We start from the raw sequence: 21,660 nt of genomic DNA on the forward strand, positions 1-21,660 counted from the left end.
CCCTGCACTATCCATCACTTTCCCTGATTCTTGACCTTCCTGGAGTTAGAATAGTAAATTACACATCCACACTATCCTTCACTGTCCCTACTACTGCACCTTCCTGGAGTCAGAATAGTAAATTACACCCCTACACTATCCATCACTTCCCTTACTGCTGCACGTTCCTGGAGTTAGAATAGTTAATTACACACCTACACTATCCATCACTTTCCCTACTGTTGCACTTTCCTGAAGTTAGAATAATAAATTACATCCCTACACTATTCATCACTTTCCCTGATGCTGCACCTTACTGGAGTTTGAATAGTAAATTACACATCTACACTATCCATCACTTTCCTTAATGCTGCACCTTACTGGTATTAGAATAGTAAATTACACTCCTACACTATCCATCACTTTCCCTGATTCTTGACCTTCCTGGAGTTAGAATAGTAAATTACACATCCACATTATCCTTCAGTTTCCCTACTACTGCACCTTCCTGGAGTTAGAATAGTAAATTACACCCCTACACTATCCATCACTTTCCCTACTTCTGCACCTTCGTGGAGTTAGAATAGTTAATTACACACCTACACTATCCATCACTTTCCCTACTGTTGCACTTTCCTGAAGTTAGAATAGTAAATTACATCCGTACACTATCCATCACTTTCCCTGATGCTGCACCTTACTGGAGTTAGAATAGTAAATTACACCCCTACACTATCCATCTCTTTCCCTGATTCTGCACCTTCCTGGAGTTAGAATTGTAATTTACACCACTACACTATCCATTACTTTCCCTTCTGCTGCACCTTTCTGGAGTTAGAATAGTAAATTACACCCCTACACTATCCATCACTTTCCCTACTGCTGTTCCTTCCTGGAGTTAGAATAGTTAATTACACACCTACACTATCCATCACTTTCCCTACTGTTGCATCTTCATGGTACACAACGTGGTAGTGATGGACGGAGCATCTGAACCAATCAAACACGCACACCCAGTCAAAAGATCTGGGTTTGATCCATCACCATTCTTTAGCCCACACTGCCACCCCAGTTCAGACATGGCCATATGCAAATCAGTCTGACCCTGTGCCTCATTGGAACAGTCCAGCCCGAACTGCCAAGCCATGCCTTCCCTGGACCGGAAACAAGCTTCCGAGGACTGGTTTCTGGCATTACAGCCGTCTTCAGCCCGGCTTGCTTGAATCCAGTGGCAAAGTGAGCAAGCGGCTCACGTCTGAGCATACCCTGCCACACTTATGGCGGCCAAAGCGGTACAAAAGGGGGTAGTGATGGACGGAGCATCTGAACCAATCAAACACTCACAACCAGTCAAAAGATCTGGGTTTGATCCATCACAGTTCTTTAGCCCACTCTGCCACCCCAGTTCGGAAATGGCCATATGCAAATCAGTCTGACCCTGTGCCTCACGTCTGAGCATACCCTGCCACACTTATGGCGGGCAAAGCGGTACAAAAGGGGGTAGTGATGGACGGAGCATCTGAACCAATCAAACACTCACAACCAGTCAAAAGATCTGGGTTTGATCCATCACAGTTCTTTAGCCCACTCTGCCACCCCAGTTCGGAAATGGCCATATGCAAATCAGTCTGACCCTGTGCCTCACGTCTGAGCATACCCTGCCACACTTATGGCGGGCAAAGCGGTACAAAAGGGGGTGGTGATGGACGGAGCATCTGAACCAATCAAACACTCACACCCAGTCAAAAGATCTGCGTTTGATCCATCACCGTTCTTTGGCCCACTCTGCCACCCCAGTTCAGACATGGCCATTTGCAAATCAGTCTGACCCTGTGCCTCATGGGAACAGTCCAGCCCGAACTGCCAAGCCATGCCTTCCCTGGACCGGAAACAAACTTCCGAGGACCGGTTTCTGGCATTACAGCCGTCTTCAGCCCGGCTTGCTTGAATCCAGTGGCAAAGTGAGCAAGGGACTCACGTCTGAGCATACCCTGCCACACTTATGGCGGCCAAAGCGGTACAAAAGGGGGTGGTGATGGACGGAGCATCTGAACCAATCAAACACTCACAACCAGTCAAAAGATCTGGGTTTGATCCATCACCGTTCTTTAGCCCACTCTGCCTCAAGGTCAGAGGGTCAGTTATTTGCATCTGCTCTCTCTGGTAGTTGAAGAACAAATGATTTCAAAATGGTGTCTTACTCGTATTTATAGGTTTTTGTGAGTGACTTCTTAATTTTTGAGGAAAACTTTGTTTGAATCTGGTTTTTTTACATACAATTGCTGTGAAAACGTGTAATTTAAAATAACTCTAAAAAAGTGTGTGTTTTACTTTGACATAGCGCTTTGTCCTCCATTTTGTTTACAGTCTCTTGCTGTTGATTTCATGAAAATATGTGTAGGACTCTGTTTTTGGCTTTCGTTTTAAAATGGCGGGTATGTGTTTGTTAATCTGTTTATATTAATCAAAGTCACATTATTTACTACGATTTATATTATTTTTTTAAAAATATTTTTGTTAATACGTTTGATATGCATTAATGAACATTGAAAATATTATTTTTTTAAAGTGCAAGTATTTTTTTAATACTCGGGTATTAATTTTAATTCTCGAGTATTACGTTTTTTTAACAACCGTGCTATTTTATTTAATTTCCGTTTAGTTTATTACTACATTTTAATACACTTCCCCACCCAAAACCCCTATTTTCCCTGCATCCCGTGCCAGGAGTTATTTTACAAAATGTTAAAAATATATAGAAAATTCATAATATATGCGTTATAATGGTATTCGTTATATTTGTTTTCGTTGTAATGGTACTTTTTCATTACTAGTATTATTTTGCGTTATAATGGTATTCGTTGTAAAAACATGCGTTGTAAAGGTATTTGCATTGTAAAAAATGTGTTGTAAATGCATGCGTTGTAAAAGTATGCGTTGTAACATCATACATCCATACATCCAGATGAAGTGCTGTGGATTTGCTAGGGACCAAAAATGTGTGAAACATGTTGACCTAATCACATTTGTTTGCACTCATAGCTACTAAGAAAAATTTCGCCCCACCAATAGCTTAAAACATTTTTTGGTTCTTTTAATCAAGTCAGAAGAACTGCCACATTAAAACAGTTTTTTGGCATCTCCTAGACAGATTTATTCTTCACTTTTCCATCCTTTGACCACCCTACATCCATTACATCCTCACACATACACCGTGTCATCATACAGCAAAATCAAAAAAGATTTCTGCCAAAGTGCCCCTTCGTGTGGCCCGTAGGGCATTGTAGCACCAGCCCAATGAGGGGCAATGACCAATGATGAAGCATGACATTATTAGGTGTGTGCAAGGGCAATAATTAATAATATGTATGATCCCCCCTTATGGTCACTGTGGTATCAATTTGCGATATTGTCTATCTTCCTCTTACTTTAATATTTCTTTTGTTTAGGAACAGTAACTTTGTGGTTGATATTATAACTCTAACTTTAATAGCTGAATTTCTATGGTTTTGTGTGCATACATTTTGCACCTAACTATAACAACCCTGCAACCACTGTTTTTTTTGTGAAAAAATATATATATATTTTATATATATCAGTAAATATATGTATGAGTATGTGTATATATACACACACACACACACACACGTCTAACTTAACTGTGATGTAATGCTACCTGAATACTTGAAAACTAATGAATATAATAGTCTTTCACATTATAACAAATCATCACTTACCTAGCCCTGTCACTTCTATTCCCAGGAGGTCCACCTGACCCTGCTCACAGTCGATGATGTTAGCCCAGCAATTAATCACTTGCTGCTGGCTGTTAGAGACCATATTCCGGTGGTGCATTTAGTGCTGCATTCTCCCTCACCTTAGACAAAGCTCTGCTAGGCGGTAGCCCTAGCTGAACCTGCCACCTGCTGCCAGCATGAGGGTGAGGTGGCACTACATATGAAAAACTGTCAACACCACCTCAACCTCACAAAAAATGTGGCACGGTTTAATACCCTTGCGTTGCTGTTGGCAATAGGAGATGTATGTTGCGCTGACGCCGCCCGCCTCATCCACACTGTGACATGCCTTTTGTAAAATTTATTGGCAAGAACTGACGCACCAGTATCATTTTCAGACTCAATGTGCACAATCGTGCAGAATTAATGGGTAATTCCATGTGATTACGCTACACAGAATTACACAGGTTAAACCCAGTATGAGAAATAATCTACTTAGATAAACGAAGGCAAAACAAGACCAAAATAACCAGAATGCATTAGTTGATCAGATGAAAGTCCAGGACTGGAAACAGTGTTGATAATGGCTTCCAGGGTGAAGGCTATCAAAGAAGATTTCCACACATACTAATTCACCTTGCTAGGATGCACCGATGCTATTCTCCTATTTCACCATATAAAATATTAATTCATTAAAACAGAAGTGATTCGGAAGGCCTTGACCAGCCTTGGAACAATGCGCAAAGCATGCTTCATATCAACAGATGCAATATATGAAAAAGTGATCGTAGTAGGCTAGATAATTCAACTCTATAATTACATTTTCTATATTAGCATTCAGTTGTTAGCGCTGTAAAAAAACTGAAAATTAAAACGTGCTGACATCATATTGAATATTGCCTGCACACATCTTTATTTGTTTCAGAACAAAATTAATTTGCTATTGACGATTTGTTTCTCCTCAAAAAGCAGAATTTATTTATAGTTTCTTCCAAAATGAATGAATCAGTATTTTACAGCTCCTATAGCCTGTTTATTCAGTTTTATTTTTAGTGTTTGGCATTTAGATTGTGGATTTGTGAATTTCCACTTGTATGATCTGTTCAGCGTTTTATTATGATTACTCCTGCGTTTGTAAATAATGCACATACTGTTTGTCCTTTCAAATTCCATAGCAGGAGGATGTGACTGATGGGAAAATGACAGGGAAGATATAGTGTGTAGTGAAAGAATGCAATTAATTTTCCACTGTGCAGGAAAGCAGACATCGAGAGCTCTCCAAAGACCTCTAAAAACTATAAAAATGTGCCCTTAAACTTTCAAGTGTCTGCTGAATTTGCATTAGTAGTTCATCTCAGGAACACCTACACTGGTGTACTGTTATTCTTTCCTAAGCAGAAAACAGAAATAACCCCTCACCCATCAGAATATGGTTGTGTTAAAATAAGATTGAGATTCTGTTAAGACATGTGTCAAATATGAATATGTCACATAATTGTGACAAAGAGAAAGAGTAAAAAATATGATGTAGAGGATTACTACAGAAAGCTGACTCCCGAGGCAAATGTATCACCCAGTCAAAATGTAAGACTATATAGAAAAAATAAGTCAGTTTAGTTTTCAAGTGAAAAGCACCGGAAGCACAAATATCAGAATTTGAGTATGGAAATGTATTTCATTCGAAAGTTTTATTTTATGGAGTGCAGTTTCAGCAATGACAGAAACACATAGTTAATCTGACTGTCCCATAAGCGATATATGCGAAAACAGAAACAATGACATCCCTTATCAAATACCCTGCTCTCCCTGTCGTTACAAAGTGCCTCTCAATCCAGCTGTTCTTTATGTAGATTTGCCCTATTAACATAATGGTGGCTCTCAAATTGAGGGCCTCTTTTACAACATGACTGCGCCACCGGACCATCACTTTTTTGCAACGCTTTGGGGCGCGATGTCCTGCTAAGGAGCAGCTCTAAGCCACTTTGGGTGGCTTAACGTGGCCCTGTAAATATCGTTCCCTTTGATACAGTTTTCTGCATTAAAGGAACGTGCAATGGGTGTTGCTGTGGGTGTTCCCGGCAACACCCATCGATTTTTGACACTGCTGCAGATTTACAAGGAATCGTACATCTGAGGCAACAGAAGAGTGCTGTACACTATCCACCTGACAACAGACATGTGGACTAGTTGCCAAGCCCTTGATTACATGTGCATCACTGCACACTGGGTCTCTTTTGCAGTTGTTAAAGACCAGGTAAAAGCAGGTGTTGACCCGGACACAGTTTTTCAAGCTACTCGGAAACATGCAACAGGAGCCATATTTGCCATGGAGAAAACTCATACTGCACCTAACCTTTTGGTGGAGTTTGATAGGAAGGTCTATGAATGGCTGCATCCAAGAAATTGCATATCTGGTTATGTTTCCACGGATAATGGCAGTAATATAGTTAAGGCCATGCATCAATGTGGCTATTTCAGAGTGCCGTGTTTGGCGCACAGTATTAACATTGTGGTGCAAGATTTCTTGAAAAAATAAAACACAGTCAGCAAGTTACTGACCACCTGCCGAAGAATCTGCACACATTTCAGCCATTCTTTTAAGGCCCAGAAGCAGCTGAGGAGCATTCAACATGAACGTAGACTGCCAGTCAAAGGACTCACCCAGGAGGTGGCAACACGTTGGAACTCAACCTTTTACATGCTTGAGCATCTGTCTGAGCAGTGGGGGGGTGATAAATGATTCTGTCTATAAACTGGGTTCTACTATGAAAGAAATGAGGCTAGAGTTGGAGGAATGGAAGCTAGTTGCAAGCCTGACAGACATGCTTCGTCCTTTTGAGGTCTTCACGCGAGAAGTCAGCAGGTAGGACTGTTCTTTGGGCAAAGCTATGCCATTGTTGGTCATGCTAGAGCACCAACTGAAGGCGGTGTCTTCAACGTTCCGAGATGATGCTGAAAAGCAAGACGCATACCAGTTGGCGGAGAGGTTATTAAGCCGCCTAGTTGACAATGAAAGGCTTAAAAACATATATACAGAACAACATTACATTTGTGCCACTATTCTGTACAAAAAGGCAGTGGCCAGAAAAGCATTCATTCCTTTTGATGAAGCAGATGTTTCAAAGTACAGACATTGGCTAACTGTGTCAGCCACTCGGTTTGAAAAAAAGCGGTAGAAAATTCAAGGAGACTGCCGAAGTACAACAGAATCAGCAGGCCAAGTTCCACTTCTGAATCTGTGGCCGAAGGGAGTCACTTTCCCACACAGCCGTTAACGACACCAGCAACCGTATCATCATCCTCACCTGACCAGGCCCAGCCATAATATTGTCGGAAGCGGATTGGCTAACTCATCAACGGTTTGCTCGGTCCAGTGATGCAAAGGCCACAGATGCTACGCAAAGTGGAGCAACCCTGGAGAACCTTGAGTCGATGGTGCAGGCCTATCTGTATGACCCAACAGAGGTCTTTGTTAATCAGAACCCATTGCTTTATTGGTATAGGAAAAGGCCTCTATGGCCACTGATCACCAACCTGGCTCTAAATTATTTGTCTTGCCCACTCGCAAGTGTGTCTTCTAAACGTGTTTTCAGTGCTGCTAGTGCCATTGTAACTTCAAAAAGGACCCGCCTCTCGCCCAAAAATGTGGAGAGGTTAACACTGATCAAGATGAATCAGCACTTCATACCACCAGATTACAAAATATGTGAATGCACGCAGGGAGAAGAGGACACAGACTTAGGTGACGGATGTTCTTCTCTGTTAGCTGACCTACTCCGTCTCAATTCATAGAGTTTGAAGACGAGCTCTACTTCCCTGACACCGAGGCCTGAAAATAACTTCCTTTTTTTCATCCTTATTCACTTTTATTCCTGTGTGTCTTTCTTTGTTTTGCAACTTTTACCACAACAAAACTCTAATCACCTAATCCCAACAAGTCCATCAGCAGCACTGTCTTCATCTTATTTTCCTTATTGATTTGAAGGTGCCGCAGTCTGCATTCCTGAGGTTCACAAGTTCACAACTCAATCATGCTCCTCTATCCTCCTCCTCCTCCAGACTCCCCCTATCCATTTCCCTCAAGGTAGATGGATGGATTACGAAGAATAAAGAAACTTTGTCTTCGTAGCTGAGTCCCCTCAAGTGGGACTAAAATTACTGACTGACTACATGCTTGCTGATTGCTGACAGAGTTACTTCTGAAATTGACTTGAGAGGCTGCCCTGTGGGCCCTCACTTTCCGAAGAAGATGAGGACAAAAAGTAGAGCAGGTAATGAATAATGAGAAGATGGCATGCAGTGGACAGCAATGGCTCTCTGTCTCTGATGAAACCAATTGCTGTTTTGTTTTGTGCATGAAATGAATCATATGTCTTGTCTTAGTTATTATTTAATCTTTTAAATCAGTAATTGTAACTCATGTCTACTACTCAGTTTTTTTTACATTGTTTAATTCAAATTGTACTTCAACTTCAGGGGCCACTATGTTGCATTTTCCAATATGCAAAATGTCCTAGGAGTGGATTCACTTGCCAATATACCATGATCATAGCTTAAATATTATATCTTTTTTCTTTACAGTCACTCACTGGGATGGATGGATCATCAGCGTCGGTTTACGGAAGAACTATGGCCAATTTGTGAGTGGCAAAAAGGTAAACCAGTCTACAACAACTACTACAGCAGAACTACATGTCTGTCTATTCGTGGTATGCAGTGGTTGAGGGCGAGGCAGTGTACTGTTGTTGTTATGCCAGGCAGAATTCTTGAGCGGAACGGATTTTTGGCCCATGCTTGCGGCAGGGCCATGCAGACGGTGAAGGCAGGCACCACGAGTGAAGTATCCTGATGTAGCATGCCTAGGCTCTTTGACACAGACAGACAAAGCATATCTAGTGTTTAGGGTTCAGTGCGATTTACTAGGGTTTTTGGGTTTAAGTTGGTAGGGTTCCCGCTGAGTCTAAGGCTCTGGGCCCGATCCAGGCTCGTTCATAATGATGTTGGCAAGGTTTTAGGGGGGTTTGGCATTCTTTGGTCCAGAATTGGCAGAATTTTGGCCACTTTTGGTGTTTTGCGTTTTCGTGTGTTTGGGTGAAAAGTGAAAACCAGTCGTAGACCTTCTTCTTCTTCTTCAAAGGGCGCAGTGGTTCGATTTTGTCCTGCCTTGCTGCTGAACAAGTGTCCAGGTAAGTTTCAAGAGGATCGAAGTAGAGGCAGTGCTGAAAACAGCAATTTTTTGTGAACAGAGCAATTTGCCATGTTTTGGATATGCCAGTATTGCATGTTTTTGGGTGGCTGTTTGGGGGTGTTCTAGATTTATGGGGGTGGTTCAGGGTGTCTTGGAGCACTGCTGGGAAGGTCTAATTTTGATTGCAAGTGATTTGAAGAAAATCCATGGTGGAAAAGGGGGGTTTGGGCCTAGTTGCAGACAGCGTTTTAGGCACAATTTAAACTGAGGCCTAGCAGTATTGCATGTTTTTGGGGGCTGTTTGGGGGGTTCTAGGTTTTTGGGGGTGCTGAGAAAGTCTAATTATTTTGATTGCAAGTGGTTTGAAGAAAATCCATGGTGGAAAAGGGGAGTTAGGGCCTAGCTGCAGAGTGCGTTTGGAGTGATTTTGACTGGTAGGCTGCAAATTTTCCAAGTGTGGGATTTTCCATTTTTGCTTTTGGCCTGTTTGGGGGTGTTCTGCTTTTTTGCGGGTGGGTTGAGGGGTCTAGGGGCAATTGGTTTGAAGAAAATCCATGGTGAAAAATGTTTTCCTTTTTAGCTCACTTGTGTGTTTTTGGGGGGCTGTTTGGGGAGGTTCTAGGTTTTTGGGGGTGGCTTGGGGGGTCTGGGAGCACTGCTGGGAAGGTCTAATTTTGATTGCAAGTGGTTTCTAGAAAATCAATTGTGGAAAAGGGTTTGGGCCTAGTTGCAGACAGCGTTTTGGCACAATTTATATTGAGGCCTAGCAGTATTGCATGTTTTTGGGGGGCTGTTTGGGGGGGTTCTAGGTATTTGGGGGTGGGTTGGGGGGTCTGGGAGCACTGCTGGGAAAGTCTAATTTTGATTGCAAGTGGTTTGAAGAAAATCCATGGTGGAAAAGGAGATTTAGGGCCTAGCTGCAGAGCGCGTTTGGAGTGATTTTGACTGGTAGGCCTCAAATTTTCTAAGTGTGGGATTTTCCATTTTTGCTTTTGTCCTGTTTGGGCGTGTTCTACTTTTTTGCGGGTGGGTTGTGGGGTCTGTGGGCAATGCTGGGAAGGTCTAATATCGGATGCAAGTGGTTTGGAGAAAATCCATGGTGGAAAAGGGGGGTTTGGGCCTAGCCCTAGTTGCAGAGAGCGCTTTGGCACGGTTGAAAGTTAGGCCTAGTAGTATCGCATGTTTTTGGGGGGCTGCTTGGGGTTCTAGATGTTTGGGGGTCGGTTGAGTGGTCTGGGAGCACTGCTGGGAAGGTCTAATTTTGTTCTAAAATCGCAGTTTACACTTTACAACTAGCTTGAGGGGAAGGATCCGCAAATTTCGCCCACACAAGTTATTTATCCTTGAAAAGGAGACTCAGAGTACGCACTTTCGAAATGATGCTTGTATGTATTGTAATACTGTCAACTCTGAAATCGAAAGTGTTAGTTTTGCACTACACAGCGTACCTTATATTTTTTTCTCCGTGGTGTTAATATCACTTCCTGTTTTTCCATCAACAATTACAGGCCGGCTTTTACCCTGCGCAATGGCAAAAAGGATGAACTCAGGCTTACAACTAGCGACCCGCAATTCACCATCCGCCAGGCAGGCAGTGGACAAGGTGTCTTCTGGTCCCCAACATTGATTGACGGAGCGTCAGATGGAATGGAGGAGTAACGCGAAAAAGAGGAATGGCTGGATGCATGCAACTTCCCAAATTCAACAGGACAACTACAACAACACACAGTTACAGTATCTATCTTCATTTCTACTTATCTTTTAAGTAATGGTATTGCTGTGAACTTCTATGAGTGTGACTCTGTGCATTTGTTTGCTCTTTGCTTCAATTCATCCCTCCAGCCATTGTATACTTTTTTCTTTGCTATTTTTTAAACTAATTTAATGTACTAAGTGGTTCTTCTCTCAGAGGGAAGATAGGCAAGTGAAATTGCGTAATTACTGCAGCCCTGTGCTGTCACATTGTTTCTTCATAGTTAGTACATTGTAGAAAGTACTACTTACTTTTCAGTAACCTATCCATTTAGCAAACAACTTCATGCATGCAGTAGTGCATGCACTTCCTTTATGTCCCTTAAAAGATTTATGGATAGCTTTGTATCCAAAGATTTGTTTATCTTCATTTGTTGTTTGTCCATGCTGTGGTTTTTTTTCTCTCTCCACATAACTTTCCCCACAAACCCCATTCCCATCCAAGTTTCAAACCCTAACCCTCTTCCCCGGGCTGTGTGGTTTTCATTGAGGTGTGAGTAAATTACAACAATAATTCCACACACTTACTGGGGAGGATAAGGTGCAAGCAACCTCCTCAAATCAATTTTAAGGCGGCTAGATGAATCCTAGGATACTGTAATTCTGGATAAAAAAACAACAATGAGTATTATAAAATACATTCTGAATTTCATGCCCACCATCGATTGGATCCATTGTCAACATCATCCTCCTTCATGTCAAGAAGACTTGTTGTTACGCTGCTGTGTCACTGTTCTTGTTGTAGCCAGAATCATCCATGCAATTCTTTTTCCCCCATACTTATCTTCAGCATTGCTTAGGCTACTGTTCCTTCTTGCTCTATTCTCAAACCCGAATCACAGGTAAGATAAGCATTTTTGGGAGGTAGAATAATGGGCTAGGACTCGGAAGAGAGACTGACAGTAGTACTAGTAAAGTACTAGTAGGCCAATTGAATTCACTAACTCTGTTAGTGGCACTTTTGAACATTTTTGGACGTTATAGATAATTCATGCTGGTAAGTTTGATGAAACCAAACGTGCCAGAACAACCGCCCACCACCCCACAAAATAAGATCAACGCATACACTATGTTGAACTATAAAATTGAATAATGATATATTTCCCCTAACACAAATAAACTAGTCCCACCCCTCACTTACCGAAACAATTGTCCATTTTAAATAGTCAACTAGTCCCAAATAATCCCCAACTCCCAATTCCCGAACCCCCAACAGTCATTAAAAAAGGGGCCAGGGACACAGTCACTTCCGGCGGTGTTTGGACAGGCGGTCCCGCCGCTCCTTGCGTAGGTCCCGGGGCTGTTTTTCAAGGTCGTCCACCTCCTGCTCCAGGTAGTCCACTCTTAGGCTTAGGCGGCGCATGCGTGCCTTCCAGGCTCTGGGGGGGGGGGGCAGCTGCTGATGTTCTTGCAGCTGAGTGGCGGCGGGGGGCTGTCCGAGCATGGTGCCGTGCCTGAGGCTACTGGCTGGTGGACACGGGGGCAGTGCTGGAGGAGGTTGTTGATGCCTCCTCCTCCTGTTCCCGAGCCCACAGCCTGCAATATTCCACCCGAATGGCCCCCAGCTTCCGGGACCTGGCCCGGACAGCCATCTCCCTTCTGGTGAGCATCTATATGAAGAAAGAAAGAAAAATAATGTATCCAATACTCTTTAACAATAACACAAAATAATTCAACAGAAAGTTGTCTCACAGTAACACTAGCAATTTGCAAGCACAGTATAAAATTTTGGCATGTAGCTTTCCGCCGTCTTTGTAGGCCTGTAATAGTGGGAGTTTCAGGAATTCTACTACCAGGCAGCACTATGGACTCAATACATAGTCAGAGAGTCAGAGAGTACACCAGTATTCTTCTTTTTTTCTCTAATTTTGCGAAAGAAATTACTTGTACGTGAACTTGTGGTAGCCGGCATAATGCCAGCTCAGTCAGCTTGCACCCAAGAAAAAGAGACACAAGCCATGATGACTCAGACTTGCATGCATTACTTTAAGCATTACATGCAGGTGGGGATAGGGCAGCTCTTACTTTTGTATAGGGGTGGCACTGGCCATACTCGTTTACATCAAGGGCTACTGATCAATGTAATTTATATTTTGCACTGCCCCCCCTGGGCCTTCAGTACTATAAAAGGAAAATGAAGATTATTCAATTCTGATCATGTATCCAGCCGATCACATGATCTCTTTGCTTATATGATGGATGACTTTAGGTGCTTTGTTGTGATAGATTGAGTGAACAACAGCGATAGTCCACCCATGATTAACACAGCAGAAAGAAAATTATGAACATAGGGAGTGAGTGTGGTAACCATAATTGCCGGAGGAAGGGACTTGACTTGATATAATTGTCAACTATACAATACATACACAATCTATGCTGTGCTTGCAAAGTAAACTACTATACTGTTACTTTAGGCAAGGGAGAGTTTCTGAACAATCACAACTTATAGTATTTGGATTTCCTCTGCTTTGCTACTCTGGCACGGACATGCACTGAGCGTCTGCTCTACACATACACCTCTGCTATGTATGAGGAAGAAGATACCGTCCAGGCTTCCAAAGTAAACGTCTATCATTCTTCTCAATGTCTCAACTGTAACAACTTTACGTTTTCTCAACAACCAAATAACACCCTTTTCATTTTATTTGGTAAACCACCGTCTTGCATTTGAGTTTCACCCAAATGATATATTGCAATGCACACCACACATGAATTTTCTGATTGACCAACACAGACAGTCATTTTTTCTTTCTCCTCCAACCATCCTTGCTTCAAGCAGCCATGCATCTGATTCCTTTCTATCAGCCACCTCTGCCTGCATTCAGAAACACGTATCATTCTTTAGTCATAAATATTACTCGCTCGTCCTTCCATTGACCCTAAGTTCTTTCCCTTTTCCTTCATCACATCCCTCAAGTTCATCTGATATGACTTGGCTTCACGATAAAAGTTTCCCAGCTGATTTGAAGACAATTAGAGGGAGCCATTGCTTACTCAAGAACTACCGCCGCTAATGCTATTGCTAAGTCAAGGGTGACTGTCTTCTCCGTGATTGGCTAAAAAAATGTAGTTCTAAATCAGTAACTGTTCTTAACAGTACAGTGTACTTGTAGTAGTGTACTGTCTACTGTACAGAACATCATACACTCCTTTGCGTGCCTACTCTAAATGTCAATAAGTAAGGAGTATAATAATGACTTACCACCGTCCGCCGCTGCTGAGCCACCCCCCTTAGCTCCTCCTGGTGGCGCCGCCGCATCCGCCGCTTGAGTGGACCCCTCCGCAGTGCTGCATCCGATGTTGTGAAAGTGCTGCATCCGATGCTGTGACGCCTAGAAAAAACATGTCATATTTTTAGATGCCATACACCACCCCCTACTTCGTCTCGTAATGTTAAAATATTTTTAATTATTGGGACTGAAAAGAAATCACGGTTTTGGGGAGGGTGTTAACTTATATGCTTAGCCATAACATGCAACTCTTTTTGGCACAACTGATGAATGCTTGCTCTTTAACGTGCAACATATTTATAATTACAGACAGAACCAACTACTCCTCATCACCACCAGGAGGACTTGAAGTTCCAACAAGGTGAGGGCTCCCGAGTCCCGCACAGTTACTTCTGATTGAGGTATGTGGAAAGTCGAACTGCACCTATCATCAACAATGTCCTATTTCTCTTGTCCATACTTCTGTATGTGCAGAATAGTCCCTGAAACACTAGCGGTATGGTATGTGCTACTGTGAAATCAAAAAGCCAACTACAAGCTTATTCTTGGTGGACATTGACATTTTGCTGTTGGAAATTGTCAAAGCACTAACATTAGGAAGACTGGAATAGACAGCAAGGGCAACCCAGAAGACTGCACTGAGTGCCTCTAGACTAGCTATTGCTGGATCAGAGTTTTGTTTAACACCGTTTTCCGACTGGGCAAGCTTAGCTACCTACACAGACCGACTCAGAAATAATAGTAAATAGTAGTAACACAGAGAGTGATGGTAGAGAGGCAGGATAAGAAAGTAGAAACAGTCTACAAGAAGATCAAAGACTATTTTGTAAAAAATAGAATTAGGAAACAGTTTGGAATGAATAGGAGCTGTAAAAGTTAGGGAAGTATAATTATATTAACCCCTTTGGTGCTAAGGCAATTCCCACTTTTACTCTAATTTCCATTGAAATTACATGGTCAGCTTGGCTGCAGTGCATGACGAGCTGACCTTGTCATGAGCATTGAAGGTGTTAACAACAGAACAACTTACTGGGGCCAGCAGAAGAGCCTGCAGAGGACCGTTCCTGCCTACTCTGTTCCGCCGGAGTCTGGGGTGTTGCTGTCTTCTTGCCCCTGGGTGGTGCTGATGATCATGAAATAAACAGAAACATGGACTATTGCTTTTTGGAAATATTTGATTTCTTTGACCACAATCTAAAATTATCTCGGGGAAACAAATTAGCAACAATTGCACTACATGTATTGACCTATCTGATCTGGTCAACTAGGAGGATACTAGTACAGTATTGCTGGATTCGCAGACCGTCTACTTGGAAAGTTATGTAAATCACTAACTAAACCAACAACAAAAAGGTTCTACTACAACTGCCAGCATTCAGCAGCACGCGACGTGACAGACACAGTCCGTCATCATGATTGCAGACCACTAAAAAATATCCTACTACTAATAACAAGTCATAATATAATCAACCTATCAATCCATCACTATCTCTTCTTCTTAGTGGCAGCAGGAGTACAAAGGAAGGACTAGACTTGAGTCTCTCGTCTCTCTAGCATTACGCAGTTCTGTAAAGTACTACACTCATACATATTCTCAGGCCAAATGAGCACAAAGTTGCAAACAAGTAAGCATAGTAGCAACGCCACTGAGGAGGCGAGCACCTGCAATCACAGAAGCTATTTAAACACTATTTTACCTGCAATGTAATCGAATAGGCAGCATTCTTGCTCTTTGGGAAAAAAATATATGAGCAATATAACACAGAGCAGAAGAATACAAAGTAGTTATTAAATAGCCACTCACCAAGGCCAGGGATCTCCACACCTAGCAGGTGGAGCAGGTTCTGCTCCCGGTCGAGGACGTCGGCCCACCGGTGCGTCGCTTGGTCATAGGTGCGCCAGACCCCCGACTCTCTCCGCATGGCCCGGCACACCTTATCCCACCGCTGCTGACGCTCCCGGAGGCCATAGCCTTGACCGGGCCTGCCTCCTGCTGCCACGGTCTTAGGGAGGTGGTGCTGAACAAAAATATAAGGGTGGCCACCTCCACCGAGGTAAAAACCTCCCTGGCCACTACATCCACTCCCCTCAATCGCCCACAAGGGAGCCGGCTACGGGGTGCAGGACCCTTCCCCTTTGACTTGCCAGCTCCCTTTGCCATGGTCCTGGCCGAAAGAAGAAAAGAATAGGGTGAAAAAAATGTATACAATAAAAGAGAGAGCTAAACAAAAAAAGTAGTTATTAAAGTAACAAAAAGTTGAAAAAAACACAAAATATAGATCTAGACAAATAGAGAGCTAGATAATGAGCAAAAAAAGTTCATAGAAACAAAGGATTGCAAAGATTCAAAGAGGATAAAAAAGCCAGGCCCAGAACCATAGCAATGAATGAAAAACAAGATGGCCACGCCCATTGAGTAACGCGTGGGTAAGTGCGCGCGATATTTCCCCCGCGAGCACGCAAAAACACACACAAACTTGTAATAGCGTGCCGCACACAACGCAAGATTGCCAATAGCACCCGGAAACGGAAATACGCAACGCGCACAAGATGGCCGCGCCCATGTACGACCGCATGGGTAACTTCACGGTCAGTGCGCTGCAAGCGGCACGCGAATACGCAAAAAACCCAGAGAACCTGCAAAAAAAAATAATAAGCAAATTCGCAGATTATGCAAATCGCAAATTCGATTTCGCGCAAATTCGTGGACCGCGAATTCGCAAATTTCACCCTCTCATAGTTGGGATGGCTTTGGCATGGTTGGGATGCTGAAGTGGGTGGGGGCATGGGGGAATGTGAGTTGGGGTTTGCGAAATGTTTTTGGTTCATTTCCAGTCATGAGATCAGACCGGATGGATTTAGTCACTGCATGCTATTTGACGATATGAGATCTATTGTCATGTTTCTGCTTTTGTCATTATCTTGTCATGAGTAACGCTCTTCATTTTGTTACTTGGAATATACGTGGCCTTAACATGCCCAAAGAAATTAGGTTGGTGTTTGCGAGCCTCGATCGAATGGGAGTGCATGTGGTCCTGTTGCAGAAGACACACCTGACGACTGAGTCAGCCAAACAAATAGGTGTGCGCTGGGTGGGTGTGGGGGTATCATCTTCCTATTCATCTTATGCTAGGGGAGTGTTGATTTTGGTGAAAAAGGGGGTTACCTTTACAGTGCTTCGTACTGAGACGGATGATTGTGGAAGGATAGCGATCGTGCATGGTCGATTGGGAGGTGAGAGTGTGCTTCTTGTGAATTTCTACGGTTCCTAATATTGATGACCCTTCATTCTATTTGGATGTGTGTCGCAGAATATTATCGTTTCTGCCTGCGGCACTTGTGTAGGGTGGGGATTTCAACCTGTGGTTGGATGCCAATATGAACAGACTTGGAGTTGGTGAGGTCAGGCCCAAACGGGCGACAGACACGCTTTTGGGGCTTATAGATGCGGGTCATTTGCACGATATATGGCGCCTTCACCATCCCGCAGCTAGGGAAAGCATGTTTGCATCGGGGGCGCATGGTTCTTGGTCCCGTATTGACCTCTGGCTCGTATCTGAGGAGGTCTGTACTTGGATAACGGGAGTGTTGCATGCAGCCCACTCCTTGTAGGATCATTCTCTGGTGTTACTGGAGATGCGGATCCCGGAGTGCCACTTACCAGCTTTTGCCTGGAGGCTACAACCGTCTGAGCTTAAGGATCCTGTTTTTAAACAGACCATTGCGGCGGCGATTAGGAATTATTTTAACGAGAATGAGGGCACTGTAGAAAGTTCTGGAGTTCCTTGTGAGGCCTTTAAGGTCACCATCTGCGGTGCCTGTATTGGGGCTCAATCGGGGGTTTTGAGGGTCATTCGGTATAGAATTAGGAAGTTAGCTGCGGACATTTCGCATTTGGAGCGCGCGTATGACCTGGACCCTTCAACGTCCAAGCTGGTGGAAATACGTGACCTAGTCTCTGAACATACTGAAGCGGTTGATCAAGAGCTGCTACATTGCTCCAGACGTAAGATAGCTCAATACTATGGTGAGGGTGGGAGGCCGAGTTGATCTCTTGCCCAAAAACTTGCGGTACTGCGCCATCAGTAGGCTGTCACCGCACTGTTGGATAATAGTGGTGAGCCCCGGGATTCAGCTGAGGATCTCTGCGATATTGTGCTAAAATGTTATACCGATTTATATGCAGCTAGGGATTCTCCCTCTGCTGAAGAGACGCAAAACTATCTTGACGATGTGGCGCTGGGTTGGCTGTCCAATGGGCACCGGTAATACCTAGTGCAACCCTTTGATGAGGAAGATGTGAGAGAGGCCATCATGTCACTACTGACCTGCAAGGCGGCGGGTCGGATGGCCTGCCGAGCGAGTTCTATAAAGCATATGTGGCGGTGTTAGCCCCACGACTGCTAGCAGTTTACGCTGAAGCTTATGAGAACGGAGTTCTGCCGCCTTTTTTCCGAGAGGCCCTCCTTGTCACCTTGCGAAAACCTGATAAACCTCCCAATCAATGTGGGTCGTACCGACCACTTTCAATAATTAATATCGATATGAAAATCCTTGGCAAGATGATCGCTACACGACTCCAGCTTTTGATACCCCTGTTTGTCCTGCCGGACCAATCAGGTTTTGTGACGGAATGTACCGCAACGCATAATTTACGAACACTGTTTTCCACATTACACTACTTTGAGCCTGACTTCTAAGTGGTAGCTCTGCTGCTAGATGCAGCAAAAGCCTTTGACTCCGTCCGCTGGTCCTACATGTTTACTGTAATTAGTAGGATGGGATTCCCCCACTTTTTTACACAGTGGCTAAAGGTACTATACAACGGACCGGTTGCACGGGTGCGTGTGAATGGCAAGGGTTAATCTTTATTCCCTCTTGAGCGTGGCACCCAGCAGGTATGCCCCTTGTCCCCTATGCTTTTTTCATTAGCGCTAGAGCCGCTGGCATGTAATCTACGCCAGAAGCATTCAGCCGCTGCGTTGCAATTCAGGCAGCGCCCACTGATCGTCTCCTTATATGCGGATGACATGCTGCTTTACTTCCGAGAGCCATTAGTGTTTCTGTCTCCGCTACTCAGGGAATATATCCAGTTTGAGAGATTTTCGGGACTTGGAATCAACTGGTCCAAATCGATAGTCTTTCCACTCACGAAGTACACTAAGGAGGTTGAACTCGATTTCCCATTGTCCTTGACTTATGATCCCGCGAAGAATCTGGGAGTATGGGTGCATCTTCGCCCCGCAGTGGTGGTCAATGAGAATTATGGGCGTACAATTACTCGCATATCTGAGCAGGCTGAGCGGTGGTCTCACCTTCCCCTTTCCTTGGCAGATAGAATAGCAGTCATAAAAATGGTCTTTTTGCCTAAGCTGCTATATTTTTTTGTTAATATACCCATTCACCTCAACATAGTATTGTTCTGCACCCAGCTCTTCTGATGTTTTTGTGGGGAGGGAAACAGCCTTGTTGCCGATAGGATCTTTTAGTGCAGCCATTTGACAGGGGGGGGGGGCTTTGAGGCTCCAGACTTAAGATTATATTATTTGTGTGCGCAGGCTCACTTCAAACACTACTGGCATTACCCGAAGCGCTTTCAGCCACATGTGGCTATGGAAGCAGATGCAGTGCTGCCTGTCCGGCTGCAGGCGATGGTCCTGGCGGGCAGTTCAGGTGGGCCAAGAATTGAGATAAACCCTCTACTGTGCACGTCTTGGGCTTGGCGCGCGCTGGCAGCCAGGGCTCAGCTGCCCTACCTGTATGCCCCATTACTACCTCTAGCATCTCACCCGGAGATAACAGCGGCGCGTGAACCTACTGCCCTGAAACAGCTAGCAACTGCGGGCATTACTAGAGTGGAGGATTTATATAAGGAGGGCCACTTTAAGACGCTGCCTGAGGCACAAAATGGCGTGGAGCGCAGATTCATGTTTAATTTTTCATATGTCCGCGTATGTCAGGCTGTTCGCGCGGTATATCCTGATTATCTGGCGGAGCCAACTGCGCTTCATGCACTAAAGGCCTTACCACAAGGGATTAATTACGAAGTTATATAATTCCTCACTGCGGGAACGGGATCAGGAGGAGTGCTCCTCATGCCTGCGCTGGCAGGCCGCGATAGACCACCCCATCACTTCGGAGATCTGGACGGAGTGCTGCCAACTCACAGGCCGACTAACAGCCAATTGCAATCTCAGAACTATTCACTTTAAATACCTGCATCAGGTATACTACTCTCCTCTGCAACTATACAAATATGGTCTGAGAAAGTCGGCAAAATGCGTGAGGTGTGGGGCTGCAGATGCAGATTTTTATCATGTCACCTGGGTGTGCAGTGCAGTGTAATACAATATGTTTGCTTATTGGACTTCGGTGGTTCGCATCCTGTCAGATATGGTGTTGGAACTGGTGAGTTGTATGCCTGAGCCGTGCTTGCTGGAATGTGTAAAACAGCTGAAACCAGCTACCAGACGTATTGTGGCGATCTCCACTTTGTTTGCAAAGCGAGCAGTGGCGCAGCACTGGAGATCTAGGTCAGTGCCCACTATTAAACAGTGGCTCTGGGATCTAGTTTATTGTAGGGATCAATTGAAAGTGTATGAGGAGGAGCTACCCGAATCCTCCCACCCTAAGGACTTTTGGGCACCTGTTACATCCTATTTGATGTCTAACCCTGATATACTCTGAACGTCACATATCATGAACAGGTTCTTTCTGTCGTCTTTGAATTTCTCCTGTATGGGATGGCGTACTGTACCTGGCCTCCCTCTGGCAGACGGACATTAAGGCAATTTTTCATGGGGCCTGCCTCTCTTTTATTGATCAGTGTTTTGGCATACTGACTATGTGCAGCTATGTTTAAGAGCAGAAGTGACTATGTTACAGATAATGACTGGGAGAGGGTTGGGAGGTGGGGTGGGGTGGGGTGGGATGTTGGGTTTCTTTGAGACTGTAAGTTTCGATTACGCAGCTGTATTGTCTGGACGTCTACAATGTATGACCTGTTTGAAACCAATAAATAGATCTAAAAATAAAATAGATCAGCATGGAGAACATGGTATGATTGGTGTTTTGAGTAGAAGGTGGGTGAGCGAGGTGATGTTAAAGGCAGACGTGGATGTGTGTTTTGGGGTTCATTCTGTAAGAGGGGCTGTGGTAAGCAAAGCGTTTATGAGAGGTTTTAGTTTAGGTGGAATTATGAAGGCGACAGATTGGACTAATAAGTCAACATTTAAAAGATTTTATTTTAAGCAATTAGAGAATGTGTTGGATAGAGTTTTGGATGAACTTTGAACATGTATAATATTGGCCTCCGGGCCTTGCTATAAAATGTAGATTTTCCACATTTTTAAATGGGTAGAATATCATGATATTAATAAAGGCACAGAGGATAATATTAACCCTCCGCTGTTCCCACCTAGTTTATTAATTGTGTTTTCCTATGCAGGATAAAGAATACGATTTGTTCGTTTGAAGCAGTTTCTGGAGGATTCACAATCGATAGGAATCTGATTGATGGATTTTTGATTGAAGAGAGACTCTGTTTTGTTCGCAGCACCTAAAGGAGGAATATGGCTGTCAGTCCTGAGAGTATATGCATGATCAATGTTCTAGAAGTTATATGTATTCTAAATTCTAGTGTTTTTGTTCCTGCTGTTTGGGGAGCAATAAAAGGGATAATGCATAATATTAGCCTCCGTGCCCTTATTAAAATCATGATTTTCTACCCATTTAAAAATGTGGAAAATCTGCATTCTTAGCATCAGACTATGGA

This window comes from Lissotriton helveticus, chromosome 4_1 (assembly GCF_964261635.1).
Source record: "Lissotriton helveticus chromosome 4_1, aLisHel1.1, whole genome shotgun sequence".
Classification (NCBI taxonomy): Eukaryota; Metazoa; Chordata; class Amphibia; order Caudata; family Salamandridae; genus Lissotriton; species Lissotriton helveticus.